Source organism: Calliphora vicina, chromosome 3 (genome assembly GCF_958450345.1).
Source record: "Calliphora vicina chromosome 3, idCalVici1.1, whole genome shotgun sequence".
NCBI lineage: Eukaryota > Metazoa > Arthropoda > Insecta > Diptera > Calliphoridae > Calliphora > Calliphora vicina.
Window position 1 is genome coordinate 126,965,963 of NC_088782.1, and position 21,615 is coordinate 126,987,577.

The 21,615-nt window shown below is 25.9% G+C and overlaps 1 protein-coding gene across 3 annotated transcripts in view; it reads right to left on the reverse strand.

Annotated features, from left to right (window-relative positions):
• Nucleotides 1-21,615, reverse strand: part of MYPT-75D (Myosin phosphatase targeting subunit 75D) — a 120,611-nt gene that overhangs the window by 47,979 nt on the left and 51,017 nt on the right. The gene's annotated exons all lie outside the window — the stretch shown is intronic.

The window sequence follows — 21,615 nt, forward strand, 5'->3', positions numbered from 1 at the left end:
AAAACATGTAAGAGTGCTATATTTGGCTGTGCCGAATCCTTTATACCCTTTACCAAATTATACTTCAAAATTAAAAATTTTAAATATTTTTAGGTAAACAAAATTTTTTTTTTTTAATTTTTTGGAAAAAAACATTTTTCGAATTATTTTAATTTTTCGAATTATTTTAATTTTTTTTTTTAAATTTAAAATTTTTTTTTTTAAATTTAAAATTTTTTTTTTAAATTTTAAAATGTTTGTTTTTGTCTGTTCAATTTTTTTTTTTTATTTTGTTAAAAAAAAAAATTCGGGTTAAAAAATATTTTTTCCGATTTTAACCCATATTAGGTCCAACTTACTATGGTCTTATATACGTCGTTGCAAATGTCTTTGAAATATCTATCATTAGATATCCATATTGTCTACAATTGACTTAGTAATCCAGATATAGGTAAAAAAAATAGGTCAAAAATCGAGGTTGTCATGGTTTTTTCCTCATATCTCAGCCATTTGTGTACCGATTTTGCTGATTTTAAATAACAAACTTCTCGAAAGCATGTCTGACAGAATTGTTGAAGATTTGGATCCCGAAGATATCTGGGGTCTTCAGAAAATTGATTTCAACAGACAGACAGACGGACATGGCTTAATCGACTCCGCTATCTATAACACAGTACAACACATGATTTTGGGACTCAATTCTGACAATTGCACGTGAAAGTAGCCCCAAAAATAAGAACTTCTGCATCATTAGTTTTGTCAAGTTGGCTGCCGTAAAAATTTAATGGCCATACGAATTTTTTTCGTCAAGGTGGATTTTTATCACTTTTTCTATATTTTAGCACGGTTATATCGTACGGAGTATCTCTTTTGTGGCTGAAGGAAAGTTGTAGATATTGAATAGTAGAAAAAAAGTACGGAACATACCTACCCGAAAAAGTGCATCCAGTGCCTTAAAAATCGCAAAAATGCTCATTTTTTAATTTTTTTTTACCAATTTTTCACCTTTTTTGATCAATAACTGGATTACAAATCCAATTATGGACCGATCACCATGAAATTAGGTCGTGTGATTTGTTTCTATATGAAAGTTATTTCTCATGAATTTTGTATGTATACCATAATTTTTAACAGATTTATGCACTTTAAAGTGATTTTCGGAAGCGTGTCTTATATGAGAGCTATGACTAATTATGGACCGATCATAAAAAAATATGGTACATATAATTTGTTCGGCCCAAGGAAGAAGCCTGTTGAAATTGGCTGAAATCGGTTCATTATTTCACCTAGCCTCCATACAAATGTCCTCCCGAAATTGGACTTTATCGGTCATAAATGTTTAATTTATATATGTATCTACACAAATTTCGCTCCAAATAAGTTTTGTATATACAAAATTCATGTCAAAAAATTTTATTATGATCGGTCCATAATTATTCATAGCTCCCATATAAGTCCCGCTTACGGAAATCACTTTAAAGTGCATAAATCTGTTAAAAATTATGGTATACATACAAAATTCATGATAAATAACTTTGATATAGACATAAATCACGCGACCTAATTTCATGGTGATCGGTCCATAATTGGATTTGTAATCCAGTTATTGAGCAAAAAAGGTGAAAAATTGGTAATTTTTTTTAAAAAAAATGGGCATTTTTGCGATTTTAAGGCACTGGATGCATCTTTTTCGGGTAGGTATGTTCCGTACTTTTTTTCTACTATTCAATATCTACAACTTTCCTTCAGCCACAAAAGAGATATTTCGTACGGTATACGAGATATAACCGTGCTAAAATATAGAAAAAGTGATAAAAATCCACCTTGAGGAAAAAAAATTCGTATGGTCATTAAATTATTACGGCAGCCAACTTGACAAAACTAATGATGCAGAAGTTCTTATTTTTGGAGCTACTTTCACGTGCAATTGTCAGAATTGAGTCCCAAAGCAATGAACTGAAAAATGTTGTACTGTGTAAGGATTCATAATATATATACTTTATAGGGTCGGAAATGAAAAATGTAGAAATTAAAAACGGAATGACTTCACCCTTCTCAAGAAAGTGAAGGGTATAAAAAAAGATTTAAGTTAAAAAATTCACTTTTGTTTACTCACTGGTGAGGCTCTCTGTTTATCTATGATTTAAATTAGTGAGGGCGTATGATTAATATTAATTATGCTGTTGAGAAATTATACAAAGATTGTTTTATGATTATAAAACGTATATATTAAAAAATTTAATTATTTTTTCTATATTTTAATAGCTTAAAATGTAATGTATTAAATAATAAAAAAAAAACTTTAAGTTTTCCAAACATAAGTAAGTTTTTTGCAGATTTTAAAAATTTCTATTTTAAAAGCAAACATTTTAAAAAAAATTTCATAGCTTTTATTTTAACTTCCTTATAGATTTTGTGTTATATTATCTTAAGGTCTCTATAAAAAAAGATAAAGACACCTTAATTGCTTTATTATTTTCAATATAAATATCAATTTAACCTGTTCTCTGTTGTTGCTAATAAAATTGTAACATAACTTGACATTCTAGGTGGCTGATTGCTTCACAAACTGACACTGACATTGTAATCATGCAATAGAAAAAATAAAAACAAACCAAAGTGATTGTTTTAAAATAAAATATCCTAGAGAATTTTTTTTTAAACAATTCAATTGGAATAATCCATCAATCTGGCAATATATTTACAACTATACCAGCTGAAAACACCCGGCAACACTTACACACACCTACACATGATAATCTATAGGCAAACTTTGGTTTTGTATAAAAGTAATTTATGCCATTTTTGCTTAAAACTGTAAATAGTAATTTGCAAGTGGGTGTTTTACCACTCACTGGCCCACCGCTACCCACATGTAGGAGGAGACTGCACAAATACTGGCATAAGTGAAAGCCAAATAGAAAAATCCTTTCAATTTCACTCGACTTTTTTTTTCTTGAATTTTTTCAGGCACAAAACCTAAATAAAACTGTGTGGAAAAAGGAAAGAAATAAATTTATTCAAGTGTTGATGCATCAAGTACATTTTTTATAACGTATGTAGGTATGTACATACATATATGGATGACAGATTCGCATACGTTGTTTGTGTGCAAATAAATAAAGCTACAAATATACGCCAAACTAAACACACACAGACACATTAACACCAATACATACTTAATTGTTGGCAGTCTGAAGTCTACAACATAAAGCAATAAATGCAACACACAGAGCAACAATAACAATAACGGAAATAAAACAAGAACAACGTCAACAACAATAAATGTTAAACATGTATTGAACAGCACACACACAGCCACACACAAAATTATAAAACAATATGGAGTGCGTAAGTATGCGTTAAGGATATGTTCCCATGTATTTGAATGTGAGGTTGTGTTTACACGCACATCAGTTTGTATTACTGCTGCCAAATACATTTCTCTCAAGCAGCAAAAAACTAAAGCTAAAGGAAATAATAATCTCTCAGTCATACACACACACATAAACAACATACTTGTGCAAATTCTAAACCAGAAAAGTTAGTATGTCTATGTGTGCAAGGATAAATGCATTAATGACATAAGTGTTTGATAATAATGGGTTAAAACAACACACAAACAAAGCTACACTACTCTCATTCATGTAAACTGATTCACAGTAAACCATTAATGTGTGTGTGTGTGTGTGAGAGTGTGTAAAAGCAAAAGTCCTTGTCTAGATATGACTGTGTGTGAGATTGTTTTACTTTTTGCATATATACATCATATGTAAGTAGTTACATTTATCTGCTTCTTGTTCGTTTGATTTCACATATTTTTCCCTCTATTGTTTTCTAACAGGCGTGAATGAAGAGAAGCAAAAAAAAAAACTGCTACAAGAACATTGAACGACATTGATATAAAACAGTAAATACTATACTAAACAATGCCACCATAAACCTATACTTCTAACCAAAAGGGGGAGAAGTAATTCCCAAACTTTTTCTATAAAAACTTGCTTTACCCGAATATTCAAATATATTTCCTAAAAAAATATTTTCTTATTTTTATTTTCCAATATCATTATAATACAGCTTTTTTTATCAAACTATCCTGATAATTTTACGAATAAAAACCGGATATTATTCGAATAAAAAACCGAATAATCGAATATATTTCATAAAAAAATATTTTTTTATTTTTATTTTCCAATAACATTATAATACAGCTTCTTTTATCTAAATATCCTGATAATTTTACGAATAAAAACCGGATATTATTCGAATAAAAAACCGAATAATCGAATATAATTCATAAAAAATTGTTTTTTTATTTTTATTTTCCAATATCTTTGTAATACAGCTTTATTATCAAAATCTACGGATAATTTTACGAATAAAAATCCGATATTATTCGAATGAAATTCCGAATAATCGAATATATTTCCTAAAAAATTATTTTTTTATTTTTATTTTCCAATATCATCATAATACAGCTTATTTATAAAACTATTCTGATAATTTTACGAATAAAAACCAAATATTATTCGAATAAAAAACCGAATAATCGAATATATTTCCTAAAAAATTATTTTTTTATTTTTTAATGCAGTTTTTTTTATCGAAATATCCTGATAATTTTACGAATAAAAACCAAATATTATTCGAATAAAAAACCGAATAATAGAATATATTTCATAAAACATTATTTTCTTATTATTATTTTTTAATGCAGTTTTTTTTATCAAAATATCCTGATAATTTTACGAATAAAAACCGGATATTAATCGAATAAAAAACCGAATAATCGAATATATTTCCTAAAAAAATATTTTCTTATTTTTATTTTCCACTATCATTATAATACAGATTTTTTATCAAAAAATCCTGATAATTCTACGAATAAAAACCGGATATTATTCGAATAAAAAACCGAATAATCGAATATATTTCATAAAAAAAATACTTTTTTTATTTTTATTTTCCAATAACATTATAATACAGCTTCTTTTATCAAAATATCCTGATCATTTTACGAATAAAAACCGGATATTATTCGAATAAAAAACCGAATAATCGAATATAATTCATAAAAAATTGTTTTTTTATTTTTATTTTCCAATATCTTTGTAATACAGCTTTATTATCAAAATCTACGGATAATTTTACGAATAAAAATCGGATATTATTCGAATAAAAAACCGAATAATCGAATATATTTCCTAAAAAATTATTTTCTTATTTTTATTTTTTAATTCAGTTTTTTTTTATTGAAATATCCTGATAATTTTACGAATAAAAACCAAATATTATTCGAATAAAAAACCGAATAATCGAATATATTTCCTAAGAAATTATTTTCTTATTTTTATTTTTTAATGCAGTTTTTTTATCAAAATATCCTGATAATTTTACGAATAAAAACCGGATATTAATCGAATAAAAAACCGAAAAATCTAATATTTTTCCTAAAAAATGGTTTTCTTATTTTTACTTTCGAATATTTTGAATAATTTTTTTTGAAAATATCCGAATAATTTAACGAATAAAAACTTGCTCTAGACTAGAGCAACTTTTTTCTATAAAAACTTGCTCTAGACTAGAGCAACTTTTTTCTATAAAAACTTGCTCTAGACTAGAGCAACTTTTTTCTATAAAAACTTGCTCTAGACTAGAGCAACTTTTTTCTATAAAAACTTGCTCTAGACTAGAGCAACTTTTTTCTATAAAAACTTGCTCTAGACTAGAGCAACTTTTTTCTATAAAAACTTGCTCTAGACTAGAGCAACTTTTTTCTATAAAAACTTGCTCTAGACTAGAGCAACTTTTTTCTATAAAAACTTGCTCTAGACTAGAGCAACTTTTTTCTATAAAAACTTGCTCTAGACTAGAGCAACTTTTTTCTATAAAAACTTGCTCTAGACTAGAGCAACTTTTTTCTATAAAAACTTGCTCTAGACTAGAGCAACTTTTTTCTATAAAAACTTGCTCTAGACTAGAGCAACTTTTTTCTATAAAAACTTGCTCTAGACTAGAGCAACTTTTTTCTATAAAAACTTGCTCTAGACTAGAGCAACTTTTTTCTATAAAAACTTGCTCTAGACTAGAGCAACTTTTTTCTATAAAAACTTGCTCTAGACTAGAGCAACTTTTTTCTATAAAAACTTGCTCTAGACTAGAGCAACTTTTTTCTATAAAAACTTGCTCTAGACTAGAGCAACTTTTTTCTATAAAAACTTGCTCTAGACTAGAGCAACTTTTTTCTATAAAAACTTGCTCTAGACTAGAGCAACTTTTTTCTATAAAAACTTGCTCTAGACTAGAGCAACTTTTTTCTATAAAAACTTGCTCTAGACTAGAGCAACTTTTTTCTATAAAAACTTGCTCTAGACTAGAGCAACTTTTTTCTATAAAAACTTGCTCTAGACTAGAGCAACTTTTTTCTATAAAAACTTGCTCTAGACTAGAGCAACTTTTTTCTATAAAAACTTGCTCTAGACTAGAGCAACTTTTTTCTATAAAAACTTGCTCTAGACTAGAGCAACTTTTTTCTATAAAAACTTGCTCTAGACTAGAGCAACTTTTTTCTATAAAAACTTGCTCTAGACTAGAGCAACTTTTTTCTATAAAAACTTGCTCTAGACTAGAGCAACTTTTTTCTATAAAAACTTGCTCTAGACTAGAGCAACTTTTTTCTATAAAAACTTGCTCTAGACTAGAGCAACTTTTTTCTATAAAAACTTGCTCTAGACTAGAGCAACTTTTTTCTATAAAAACTTGCTCTAGACTAGAGCAACTTTTTTCTATAAAAACTTGCTCTAGACTAGAGCAACTTTTTTCTATAAAACATTGCTCTAGACTAGAGCAACTATTTTCTATAAAACATTGCTCTAGACTAGAGCAACTATTTTCTATAAAACATTGCTCTAGACTAGAGCAACTTTTTTCTATAAAAACTTGCAACTTTTTGTATTTTCTTTAAAATCTTGCTCTTGAAAAACCTTTTCATTTCGGAATCTCTGTATTGGAAAATTAAATTGAATTTGAACTATATTGCCACGAGTAAGTGTAAATGTATAGTTTATTCAACATTTGATATGGAAGTTTTTCTATACACAGATTGTTTTTCTTTAGTTATTTTTTTTTTTGCTTTTTGTAGTTTTCATTTAAGTATCGTTGTGTTCAAAGCCAAACCGCCAATGTAAATGTCTGTGGTTACGGTTTTATTTGAACGTTAAAGTAGAGAAAAAACACTGTAAAACGTATTTAGATGTTGTTTTGGTGTGACCCACATTGCCACACTAAAGCTTTGCAAACAACAACAAGTTAAGAAAACTTAAGAATACCAGAACAACAAGAAAAGTTACAGCAATAATCAGACGTTTAAATAAAAATTAATACAAAAGAGAAAAACACAACACATCACATCACAGGGGCAAATAAAAATAAAAACCAAAGAACACATAACACAGAACTAAAAAAAAGGATAAAACTTGACTACGAGTGTAATAAAAATTGAAAAGGACTGAACTGAATTGAAATGAAATGAACTCACTCAATTGCTGTTTAAAGCAATTTTGATGATAAAGCAATAAATTTATTACAACGAGCCATTCATGGGTATGACAACCAAACTACTCACACTCAAAGCCAACACACATTACACATACATATGTATGGATGTATGGTCAAAGCGGTTGAAGTATAATTTTTCAATGAGTTTAGAAAAATATTGTAAAAATAATAACGTAAGTAGAAGTGGTCATGAATGTCATTGTAAAAGTCAATATAATGTGCAATTACTAACAAAGATTTTGAAGGTTGCTATAATAAATAAATACGTATAAACTAGAAAAGCAAGGGTTCTCTTCTCCCTACCTCCCTCTCTCTCTTTACTCACCCCTAAAAAAAACTCTTACATGTGTTGAGTGTAAATGTTGTTTTAGGTAAAATTGTAAAAATAAAAATAACTTTTACAATCTTTATAAATACAAAGTGGTATTTTTCTTTTCTTCTTTACTTTAATACATTAGATTAAATTGGATTGGATTGAATTTAGTTGGTTAGGTTTTTATTGCGGCCAAGATGATACCGATAAAGATTTCAGCAAGTTTTATTGTCACATTGTATCAATTGTTAACAAAAAAATAAATAGAAACGAATGCCAAGATGACAAGCAAGAGGGTTATGTTGTCGGGTTGGGTTTAAGAATCAAGTTGTTTTTTTTTATATTGTATAACAAGGGTAATGTAAACTTATGTTAAATTACAGTTAAATCTACTGCTATCAGTTACAATAATATCCTTAGGAATATTGTTATCTTAGAAATAGTTATGTAGTCACATATGTTGTCCACAAATTCAATGACCTGTGAGTTAATACTCTGAAGAAAAGGGTATGAGAAAAAAAGGATTCTTAAGGCACTTAAGCATGTAAATTTTAAATATTTACTAATCAGATTTATATAAAAGAGTCTTAGCAAAAAAAGTTACTCTACACTAGAGCAAGTTTTTATAGAAAGTTTTTTTCTAGAAAAAAGTTGCTCTAATCTAAAGCAAGTTTTTTATAGAAACAAATTGCTCTCGACTAGAGCAAAAAAGTTGCTCTCGACTAGAGCAAGTTGTTATAGAAAAATGTTGCTCTCGACTAGAACAAGTTTTTATAGATAAAAGTTGCTCTAGTTTAAAGAAATTTTATAGCAAAAAATTTGCACTAATTTAATTTTTATAGAAAAAAAGTTACTCTAGTTTACAACAAGTTTTAATATGAAAAAGTTGCTCTTGTTTAGAGCAAGTGTTAATCGTTAAATTATCCGGATATTTTGAAAAAAAAAATATTATTAAAGTGAAACTAAAAATAAGAAAACAATTTTTTAGAAAATATATTCGATTATTTGTTTTTTTTATTCGAATAATATCTGGTTTTTATTCGTAAAATTATCCGGATATTTTAATAAAAAAAACTGTATTATTCTGCATTGGAAAATAAAACTAAGAAAACTATTTTTTAGGAAATATATTCGATTATTCGGTTTTTTATTCGAATAATATCCAGTCTTTATTCGTAAAATTATCCAGATATTTTGATAAAAAAGCTATTTATAATGATATTAGAGTAAAAATAAAAAAGTATTGTTTAGGAAATATATTCGATTATTTAGTTTTCTATTCGAATAACATCCGGTTTTTATTCGTAAAATTATACGGATATTAAAAAAAAAAATTGTTATAATAATACTGAAAAATAAAAATAAGAAAACTATTTTTTAGGAAATATATTCGATTATTCGGTTTTTTATTCGAATAAACTCCGGTTTTATTCGTAAAATTATCCGAATATTTTAATAAAAAAGCTGAATTATTCTGCATTGGAAAATAAAACTAAGTAAACTAATTTTTAGGAAATATATTCGATTATTCAGGTTTTTATTCGATTATAGAAAAAAGTTGCTCTAGTCTAGAGCAAGTTTTTTTATAGAAAAAAGTTGCTCTAGTCTAGAGCAAGTTTTTTTATAGAAAAAAGTTGCTCTAGTCTAGAGCAAGTTTTTTTATAGAAAAAAGTTGCTCTAGTCTAGAGCAAGTTTTTTTATAGAAAAAAGTTGCTCTAGTCTAGAGCAAGTTTTTTTATAGAAAAAAGTTGCTCTAGTCTAGAGCAAGTTTTTTTATAGAAAAAAGTTGCTCTAGTCTAGAGCAAGTTTTTTTATAGAAAAAAGTTGCTCTAGTCTAGAGCAAGTTTTTTTATAGAAAAAAGTTGCTCTAGTCTAGAGCAAGTTTTTTTATAGAAAAAAGTTGCTCTAGTCTAGAGCAAGTTTTTTTATAGAAAAAAGTTGCTCTAGTCTAGAGCAAGTTTTTTTATAGAAAAAAGTTGCTCTAGTCTAGAGCAAGTTTTTTTATAGAAAAAAGTTGCTCTAGTCTAGAGCAAGTTTTTTTATAGAAAAAAGTTGCTCTAGTCTAGAGCAAGTTTTTTTATAGAAAAAAGTTGCTCTAGTCTAGAGCAAGTTTTTTTATAGAAAAAAGTTGCTCTAGTCTAGAGCAAGTTTTTTTATAGAAAAAAGTTGCTCTAGTCTAGAGCAAGTTTTTTTATAGAAAAAAGTTGCTCTAGTCTAGAGCAAGTTTTTTTATAGAAAAAAGTTGCTCTAGTCTAGAGCAAGTTTTTTTATAGAAAAAAGTTGCTCTAGTCTAGAGCAAGTTTTTTTATAGAAAAAAGTTGCTCTAGTCTAGAGCAAGTTTTTTTATAGAAAAAAGTTGCTCTAGTCTAGAGCAAGTTTTTTTATAGAAAAAAGTTGCTCTAGTCTAGAGCAAGTTTTTTTATAGAAAAAAGTTGCTCTAGTCTAGAGCAAGTTTTTTTATAGAAAAAAGTTGCTCTAGTCTAGAGCAAGTTTTTTTATAGAAAAAAGTTGCTCTAGTCTAGAGCAAGTTTTTTTATAGAAAAAAGTTGCTCTAGTCTAGAGCAAGTTTTTTTATAGAAAAAAGTTGCTCTAGTCTAGAGCAAGTTTTTTTATAGAAAAAAGTTGCTCTAGTCTAGAGCAAGTTTTTTTATAGAAAAAAGTTGCTCTAGTCTAGAGCAAGTTTTTTTATAGAAAAAAGTTGCTCTAGTCTAGAGCAAGTTTTTTTATAGAAAAAAGTTGCTCTAGTCTAGAGCAAGTTTTTTTATAGAAAAAAGTTGCTCTAGTCTAGAGCAAGTTTTTTTATAGAAAAAAGTTGCTGTAGTCTAGAGCAAGTTTTTTTATAGAAAAAAGTTGCTCTAGTCTAGAGCAAGTTTTTTTATAGAAAAAAGTTGCTCTAATCTAGAGCAAGTTTTTATAGAAAATAGTTGCTCTAGTCTAGAGCAAGTTCTTTATAGAAAAAAGTTGCTCTAGTCTAGAGCAAGTTTTTATAGAAAAAAGTTGCTCTAGTCTAGAGCAAGTTTTTATAGAAAAAAGTTGCTCTAGTCTAGAGCAAGTTTTTATAGAAAAAAGTTGCTCTAGTCTAGAGCAAGTTTTTATAGAAAAAAGTTGCTCTAGTCTAGAGCAAGTTTTTATAGAAAAAAGTTGCTCTAGTCTAGAGCAAGTTTTTATAGAAAAAAGTTGCTCTAGTCTAGAGCAAGTTTTTATAGAAAAAAGTTGCTCTAGTCTAGAGCAAGTTTTTATAGAAAAAAGTTGCTCTATTCTAGATTCTTTATACAAAATCTGTATACAAAACTTTATCCTTGCCATTTGCCTTAACTTAGTTTTATAGTCAAGTTTGAGTGTTAAAGTAATAATTTGATTTAAACTATTAGATCAAAATCAAACTACAGTTTATATTATGTTGTAAACATCCATGTAATTATTAAATTAAATAACTAATAAAGACAAAAACTTGAGAAATATATACTTTGTAAAGAATTTTACATAATAAAAGTTATTAAGAAATTGAAATAGTATTTTGCAAGACTATTTAAATTTCCAAGAATTTTATTTGAAATTTATAAATTTGGCAAAAGTGCTAGAATACTAAAGCTAAAACACCTACAGGCCTTATTGCTTTGATTAAAACCCTTGAAATGATACCCTTCTTTCTTCTTAGTTTCCTCCATGAACAAGATGTGCCTTAGTACTTGTTTTCCTTTGCCACAACATGACTTGTGCAAAGTGTTCAAAAGTCATTTAAAATGAAATTAACTCTTATTCTCACCTCCTTTATATTGTAGCAAGGATTTTTACCTTATAACAATTACATTTATTTTACTGTCTTTTTTTCATTCCTTTTATTTGTAAAGAAAAGTCATTTCCTACCAAACCTCCTGTGGTGCAAGATGTTTTGTAAATATACCCCAAATTTACTTCCTCATGTTTGTGACTTCAAATTATACACACTCTCACTTCCCCCCTTCCCAAAAGAAAAAAAAGACAAAAGTTAAAAGTTACAACAGCAAATGTACTCTGGTTTGCTGCTGTACAAAATATCAGAGAGATGAAAAAAAATGAAATTTTTTTAAGCTGAAAAATAAACATCTGACAAATTGTAATTAAAAATTTCAGTGACATTGTAAGCTTTACAAATAATATACTCACATAGATACAAATGCCTTTGTGGCATTAACTTTTCATGTATTTGGGGGCAACTTCCACAAACACTGACTGAAGCCAACAATTACACACTGACTTGCGACTTACTTTCTTCCCCAAAAGGAGAGGTGAGAGTTTAAACATTTAACCTCACAATTGTGTTGCTGTTTTTTTTTTAATTTTTGTTGCTGTTTGTAACTGAATCATGTACAAATTTATTACATTTATTTTACACACAAAAACAACAACAACAAAACACAAAAGTTTGACAAGAGTTTTTATTTTGTTGCTGGTGCAAACCAAAAAGAAAACCAAAGTGCGAAATCTTTATACAGTTGTAGTACATTTGTAGATGCCTTCAAATGTTGTGGACGAATATTGTTTGGTAGTTGCTGTTTTTTTTTCTGGTTTCCTCTTCTTTTTGACAGTTGTTATTTATTTGTTAGACATATACAGTTTTTCCTTTTCCTTTGAATTAACTTCACTTCCGTTTTGACTCACTCTTTTATTGTGTTAATGAAGGAACTGTCAGCGTCCAAAAAAAAAAAAAGAAACGTAAAACGTGTTTGAACTTTTCAAATACAAAATTAAGTTCAAACATGTGTCCAGCTACATCTAATCTCCCTAGAGAGTACAGGTGGTAAGGGAATTAAGAGAATATAAAAAAACATTAATGAGAATTTAGTGGAAGTTTTCAGTTAGGATTTCTGTTGTATTAAAGTTAATGACTACTTCAAAGGAATAGATATAATCATGGTAGATCACAAACGAAATTTGCTGGAATGTAAATGAAAGGTCTCAATATAATACGATCCTTAAGGTTCCCTAAATAATATAATAGACAATTCTGTCAGTTTCTTTTTGTTATTTATTCACAGATTCACCGATAGCAACGTAGAAAGTTCAAGTTGCCTGAGAACTTTCTACGTTGCTATCGGTTGAATCGCGGTGAATCGGTGATTCAGCTAATTTGAATCAAAGTGGCATTTGCTTTAAATGGTTTCGGGTTCATATCGATTTTAACGCTTGTCAATTTTATAAATTGACTCCATTTGAAGCTGCCCGATTATGTTTGTGCAATAGCTTTTTTAAAAAAAAAATTTTAATATCCGGATAATTTTACCAATAAATACCGGATTTTATTCGAATAAAAAACCGAATAATCGAATCTATTTAATAAAAAAAATATTTTCTTATCATTATAATAAAGCTTATTTTTATCAAAATATTCCGATAATTTTACGAATAAAAACCGGTTATTATTCGAATAAAAAACGAATAATCGAATATATTTTCTAAAAAAATATATTTTTCTTATTTTGATTTTCCAATATCATTATAAAGCAGCTTTATTTATCAAAATATCGGGATAATTTTACGAATAAAAATCGGATATTATTCGAATAAAAAACCGAATAATCGAATATATTTCCTAATAAATAGATTTCTTATTTTTACTTTCCAATAAAATTACAATGCAGATTTTTTATCAAAATATCGGGATAATTTTACGAATAAAAATCGGATATCATTCGAATAAAAAACCGAATAATCGAATATATTTCCTAGAAAAGTATTTATATATTTTTATTTCCAATATTTTTATAATACTTTGTTTTTAAAATATCCGAATAATTTTACGAATAAAAACCGGATATTATTCATATAAAAACCGAATACATAATCGAATATATTTCCTAAAAAAAATAGTTTTCTTATTTCTATTTTCAAATATTATTATAATACAGGTTTTTGATCAAAATATCCGGATAATTTTACGAATAAAAACCGGATATTATTAGAATAAAAACCGAATAATCGAATATATTTCTTATTTTTACATCCAATTTTATTTATCAAAATATCCGGATAATTTTACAATGAAAAATGGGATATTATTCGAATAAAAAACCGAATAATTCAATATATTTACTAAAAAATTCTTTTCTTATTTTTATTTTCCAAAATCATTTTAATAAATTTCTTAACAAAATATCCAGATAATTTTAGGAATAAAAACCGGACATTATTCGAAAAAATGGAATATTCCAATATAGTTTCCAATACAAAATAATACATTTTTTTTATCAAAATATCGGGATAATTTTACGAATAAAAACCGTAAAAATCCGAACAATCGAATATATTTCCTAGAAAAGTATTTATATATTTTTATTTCCAATATTTTTATAATACTTTGTTTTTAAAATATCCGAATAATTTTACGAATAAAAACCGGATATTATTCATATAAAAACCGAATACATAATCGAATATATTTTCTAAAAAAATTTGTTTTCTTAATCCAATATCATTATAATGCCGCCTTTTTTTATCAAAATATCCGTATAATTTTACGAATTAAAACCGGCTATTATTCGAATAAAAAACCAAAAATCTAATATATTTCCTATAAAAGTATTTTCTTATTTTTGATTTCCAATATCATTATAATACAGCTTTTTTTATCAAAATATCCGGATAATTTTACGAACAACAACCAAATAATCGAATATATTTCCTAAAAAATAGTTTTCTTATACAATTTCAAGTTATATCGGCCTTTAAAACTCTCTTTATTTAACTTTCGTCTACTCGTCTAGAGTATTTTTTTTTAGCAAAAAGTAAAACATTTAAAATTTAGATTTTGCCGAAAACAAAATTTCAAAGTTTAGTTCATATTTTTATTATCACCCAACAGTTTTAATTTACAGATGATTGATTAATTTTTTATCAATGAAACAAGCCGAAACGAACGAACCGAAAAGAAATATTGTATATAAAATAGCAACAACTACTACGGTATGAAAAATCAACAGCAGCATTGATGTTTACTCAATCAAAAAAATCAATTGATAAAAAAAAGTGCAAAAAATAGGAGAAAACCCAAAAACAACATAAGAAATCAATTGATAAACAAAGCAAAGCCTGCAGGCGCGTGAAATTTTTTGGGGGGCAAACAATAACAAACAAACTCTAACCAAAACAACAACAATACAAACAACACTATGTAAACAAAACATCTATTAACAAAATTTGCTCATTAAGGATAGAAATTTATGAGAGTAAATAAGAGTGTGTGTGTGTTTGGTTTTTTGTTATTTAAACATTAAATTAAACTTAACTAAAGAAAAATAAATCAATTTTTGTCAAAATAAATACCTGCAGAAACTAAACTGGCCACATTATTATTGCTGCTGCCTGTCTGCCGCTGAAAACTTAAACAAACAACGGCATGAAACCAACAATTTTTTTGGGTAGTGAGATGATAAATTATTTTTACAACAACAAACAACAACTTTTCTAAATGGCATATTTGTGTGCCATAAAGCGATTATTTGTGCCGAATTTCTAAATTTAAAACCCGCAAAAAATAAGCAACAATCTTATCATTGGTTTTGCACAGACTACACACATAATATCTATCATACATATCACGTGAAAAATTCACTTTTTTTCATATTTCTTTAAAAAAAAAAATTAAGAAATATTTTCATATTTTTTTTTTAATTTTTCTTTTTATTTTCTTTTATATTTATCTTTTGGTTGATATTTTATGGTTGGTAGCTATTTGAAATTGCGAATAATTATTAATAATTCGTTTTTTTTTGGTACTTTTTTTGTTGTATATTTTAAAAATTTGTGAAATATTTGTACATTGTAATTGTTTTAAAAAACGCGTGCACTTTTACGCTTCAAATGCGCTTTTAAGACTAATGTTTATGTATAAAAATAATAAAAGAAAGCAGACAAAAAAAATAATTCACCAAACATTTTTTTTATTTTATACACGCTCTTTTCATTTTTACTCACTCACTTACTTTTGCTCAACTCACCAGACAACACAGAGATCGTTTCATTGATGTTGCAATAGCAAACAATAAATAGTGTGGCCAGATAAATCATAGGGACAAAGGACTTGAGCATAAATTTTCCAATAGAAAGCAAAATATAACTTGACCACTTATTCAAAATTTAAAAAAAAAACTTATTTATTAGTGACAAACATTTTATAGATACATTTTTTTCAGTTTTTTTTTAATTTAAAAAAAAAAATTTACAACAAAAAATTTTTGTTGGTAAAAAAAAAATCGAGGTAAAATATATTTTTCCCGGTTTTGAACAATTGTATGTCATACATATTTTGGACTTATATACGCCTATGCAAAGGTCTTTGAAATATCTATTACTGGATATCCATATTGTCTGCGTATAGTAAGGCAGACTTAAAGTTTTATTCGTAAAATTATTCTAAAATTATTATAATATTGATATTTCAAAATAAAAATAAGAAAATTATTTTTTGTGAAATTTATTCGGTTGTTTGGTTTTTTATTCGAATAATAATGGTTTTTAATCGTAAGATTGTTCGGATATTTTTATATAAAAGCTGTTTTATAATGGTATTGGAAAATAAAAATAAGAAAACAATTTTTTTAGGAAATATATTCGATTATTCGGTTTTTTATTCGAATAATATTCGGTTTTTATTCGCAAAATTATCCGAATATTTTGAAAAAATAAAATTGTGTAATGGTATTGAAAACTAATTTTGGAAAATTATTATATTTTTAGGTTTTTATTCGAATAATATTCGGTTTTTATTCGAAAAATTATCCGGATATTTGATTAAAAATATCTGTATTATAATGTTATTGGAAAATAAAAAAGTATTTTTTTTATGAAATATATTCGATTATTCGGTTTTTTATTCGAATAATATCAGATTTTTATACGTAAAATTATCCAGATATTTTGATAAAAAAGTTGTATTATAATGATATTGGAAAATAAAAATAAGAAAACTTTTTTATTAAATTTTTTCTTTTTTTATTCGAATAATATTCGAATTTTATTGGTAAAATATGCGGATGTTTTGATAAAAAATCTGTATTTTAATGATATTGGAAAATAGAAATAAAATATTTGTTTAGGAAATATATTCGATTATTCTGTTTTTTATTCGAATAATATCCCATTTTTGTGCGTCATTATCCGGATATTTTTATAAAGAGCTGTATTATAATGATATTGAAAAATAAAAATAAGAAAACTATTTTTTAGGAAATATATTCGATTATTCGGTTTTTTATTCGAATAATATTCGGTTTTTATTCGTAAAATTATCCGAATAAAAAATTGTATAGTGGTATTGAAAATTATTTTTTTTTTTAAAAAATATTAGGTTTTTGATTTTTTATTCGAATAATATCCGATTTTTATTCGAATTATACGATTTTTAGTTGTAACGTTATTCCAATTTTTTATATAAAAATCTGTATTATAAAGATATTGAAAAATAAAAATAAGAAAACTATTTTTTAGGATATATGTATATTCGATTATTCGGTTTTTTTATTCGAATAATATCCGAGTTTTGTACTTCATATTATCCGGATATTTTCATAAAAAAGTTATATTACAATGATATAGGAAAATAAAAATAAGAAATTTTTTTTTACTAAATTTTTAGTTTTTTATTCGAATAATATCCGAATTTTATTGGTAAAATTATACGGATGTTTTGATAAAAAATCTGTATTATAATGATATTAGAAAATAAAAATAAAATATTTTTTTAGGAAATATATTCGATTATTCGGTTTTTTATTGGAATAATATCCGATTTTTGTGCTTAAAATTATCCGGATATTTTGACAAAAAAGTTGTATTATAACGATATTGGAAAATAAAAATATGAAAACTTTTTTATTCAATTTTTTCTTTTTTCATTCGAATAATATCCGAATTTTATTGGTAAAATTATCCGGATGATTTGATAAAAAATCTGTATTACAATGATATTGGAAAACAGAAATAAAATATTTATTTAGGAATTATATTCGATTATTCGATTTTTTATTCGAATAATATCCAATTTTTGTGCGTATCATTATCCGGATATTTTGATAAAAAAGTTGTATTATAATGATATTGGAAAATAGAAATAAAATATTTTTTTAGGAAATACATTCGATTATTCGGGTTTTTATTCGAATAATATCCGGTTTTTATTCGTGAAATTATCCGGATATTTTGAAAAAAAATATAAAATATCGGAAAATAAAATTAATAAAACAATTTTTTAGTTGATTTTTCCTTTTTTTATTCGAATAATATACGATTTTTACTCGTAAAATTATCCGGATATTTTGAAAAAAAATATAAAATATCGGAAAATAAAATTAATAAAACAATTTTTTAGTTGATTTTTCCTTTTTTTATTCGAATAATATACGATTTTTACTCGTAAAATTATCCGGATGTATTGATAAAAAAAGCTGTATTATAATGATATTGGACAATAAAAAATAAGAAAACTATTTTTAAGAAAATATATTCGATTATTCGGTTTTTTATCCGTTATTAATTCGTAAAATTGTCGGGATATTTGGAAAGAAAATGTATTATCAATATCATTGGAAATAAAAAATCGATTATTCGGTTTTTTTATTCGAACAATATCTGGTTTTTATTCGTAAAATTATTCGGATGTTTTTATAAAAAAATATTTATTATAATGATATTCAAAAATAAAAATAAGAAAACTATTTTTAAGGAAATATATTCGATTATTCGGTTTTTTATTCGAATAATATCCCAATTTTATTTGTGAAATTATCCGGATATTTTAAAAAAAAGTATAAAAATATTGGAAAATAAAAATAATTTGGCGATTTTTCCAAACTTTTCATATTAATTTCTTACGTTTAAAACTTTTAAAATTCTTAAGAAATGTTTCAAAAAACCTACAAAATGTAAGAACTTTCCTGAAGCTTACCAAAAAAAACTGCCAACTGGCAACCTTAACAAACAACCGCAAAAAATGTTTTTCCTTCTTGTTTTTCTTTCATCAATTCAAATACATACATATGTATGAACGTATGTAAATGTATGCAAAATACAAAATTACACACTCTTTAAAAGAGGAGATGGTTGGGTGAAGAAGAAACAAAAAAGTGAATGGCAAAGAGAGTTCAAACACGCACTCATTTTGTTTTAATGGTAAAGATGTAGGCGCCAACTGTGGAACATGGTGGGGTAGGGGGAGAACATAACCTAAACTAATGGTACTTGCACAAAATGTAAACAAGTGTTGGCTCTCTCTCTCTATATCTTTGCTTTGTTTACGTTGGCAAACAAAAAGAGTTAAAACTTGCGCAGTTAGTTGAAGTTAATATGCAACCAGCTGTTTTATTTTCATATTAATCATACGTACAATCATACGTATGTATGTACTATGTGTGTGTTTGTGTAAATATATGCCAGTGTATTTGCAGAAGGGTGTTAGAGTGTGTGTGTAGCAGTAGTGTGATGGCTGCTGGCTGGCTAAAATAGTTGCTTTTGGGTTACTTGCAAAACAATTTCCTTTTTCCGCTAACAAACAAATGTGCAGTAGTAGAGTACCTTTATAAAAATTTGCATAAAATAAATAGGTACATAAATGAATTCTATATGGCCATGGGACCAGATAACAAGAGGCAAAAAGTATATAAAAGGTAGAATAAAAGGGTTTTTTGTAAATAAAACTACTATAATTTTGAAACAGAAATTGGGAGAAAATATTTTTTTACCAAAAAAAAGAAAAAAACATATAAAAATAAAATAAAAAAAGGAAAATTTCGGAGTAGAAAATTTTGGGAATTTTTTAAATTGCTTAGGAATTTATTAATTTCGGATTTGTTGTTAGTATTGTTAAAAAAAATTATTGTTTTGAAATAACTTAAATTTGCCGAGATGGATATTTGGGAATTTTTAAAATTAATTTTGGAATTAAAAAACGTAAATTTCAGAATTTTTCGAAAAAAAAATGTATAAATGCCACTTTAAAACATAAAATTCCTACAAAAATTAAATTTCCCCAGTTGGACTTTTTGGAAATTTTTGAAATTATTTTAGGAATTTATTAAAAAAAACTTGTAAATTTCAGAATTTTTCGAAAGCTTTTTTTTAATGCCATTTTAAAACATAAAATTCCTTCAAAAATAAATTTTCCCCAGTGGGAAATTTTGGAAATTTTTAAAAATATTTTAGGAATTTATTAAAAAAAAAACTTGTAAATTTCAGAATTTTTCTAAAGCTTGTTATTATTGCTAAAGATTATTTCCCGAGTTGGGTATTTTTTAGAGATTCTGGAAATTATTTTAGGAATTTATTTAAAATTCTATAAATTCAAGAATTTTATTCCTATTTTCAAAGAGAAAATTTTGTCAAAAAGAAAATTTTATAATTATTTTAGGTTTTTGAAGAAAAATCGTTTAAAATTAGGAATTTTCTTAAAATTAATTTTAAATAGGAAATTTTGGAAAAAAAACAGAAAATTTCCCTAGAGGGATATTTTAAGAATTTTTGAAATTATTTTAGGAATTTATAAAAAAAAATTTAATTAATTTTCCTAAATCATGTTAATATTACGATTTTAAATCCAAAAGACATAACTTTCCAAGTTTTATATTTTGGGAATTCTGGAATAGAAACTTTTCCCCAAAAAATAAATTTCCCCAGTTGAATATTTTGGGAATTCGAGAAATTGCTATAGCAATTGTATACAAAAAAACGTGAAAATTAAAGAATTTTCTAAAAACTTTCCTTAATTTCCATTTAAAATAGGAATATTTCCCAAAATGAAAAATTGCCGAGTTTGGATATTTTGGGAATTCTGGAAATTGTTTAAGGAATTTGTTAAGATAAAGATTAATATTAAAACTATTCCGTAAACAGGGCAAATACTACCATTTTAATTAGGATATTTAGCCGAAAAGACAATTTCCCGAGATGGATATTTTGGATATTCTAGAAATTATTTTAGGAATTTGTTAAAAAATAGTTTAAATTTTATATTTCTTTTAAAAAACATGACAATACTACAATTTTAATTAGTATATTTAGCCAAAAATACAATTTCCCCAGCTGGAAATTTTGGGAATTCTGGAAATTATTTTAGGAATTTGTTAAAAAAAAGTTTAAATTTAATAATTTTTATACTAAATTCAATTTAAAGTGGAAAATCTTGTCAAAAGGGAAATTTCCTGAGTTCGATTTTTGCAAAATTTTGTAAATTCGTTTAGAAATTCAATAAAAAATTTTAAAGTAATTTCAAAACTTGTTAGTATTCTCACAAAAACTAAATTTCTCGAGTGGAAGTTTTATTTAATTTTTTTAGGAATTTGTTTTTTGGAAATTTTTAAAATTGTTTTAGGAATTTATTTAAAATTGTTAAAAAAAACGTTTAAATTTATGAATTTACTTTGAAACTATTTAAAATAGCCAATTATAACAGAAAAGAAAATTTCCCGAGATGGATATTTTGGGAATTCTGGAAATAAATTTAGGAATTTATTTAAAAGTCCGTAAATTTAAGAATTTTATCGAAAACTTGTTGGTATTGCCATTTTAAATTAGGTTATTTTGACAAACATAATATTTCCCCTGTTGGATATTTTGGGAGTTCTGGAAATAAATTTAGGAATTTATTTAAAAATTGGTAAATTTAAGAATTTTTTTTGAAAAATTGTTAGTATTGCCATTTTAAATTAGGTTATTTCGCCAAAGAGAATATTTCCCCAGTTAGATATTTTGAGAATTCTGGAAATAACTTTAGAAATTTATTTAAAAGTTCGTAAATT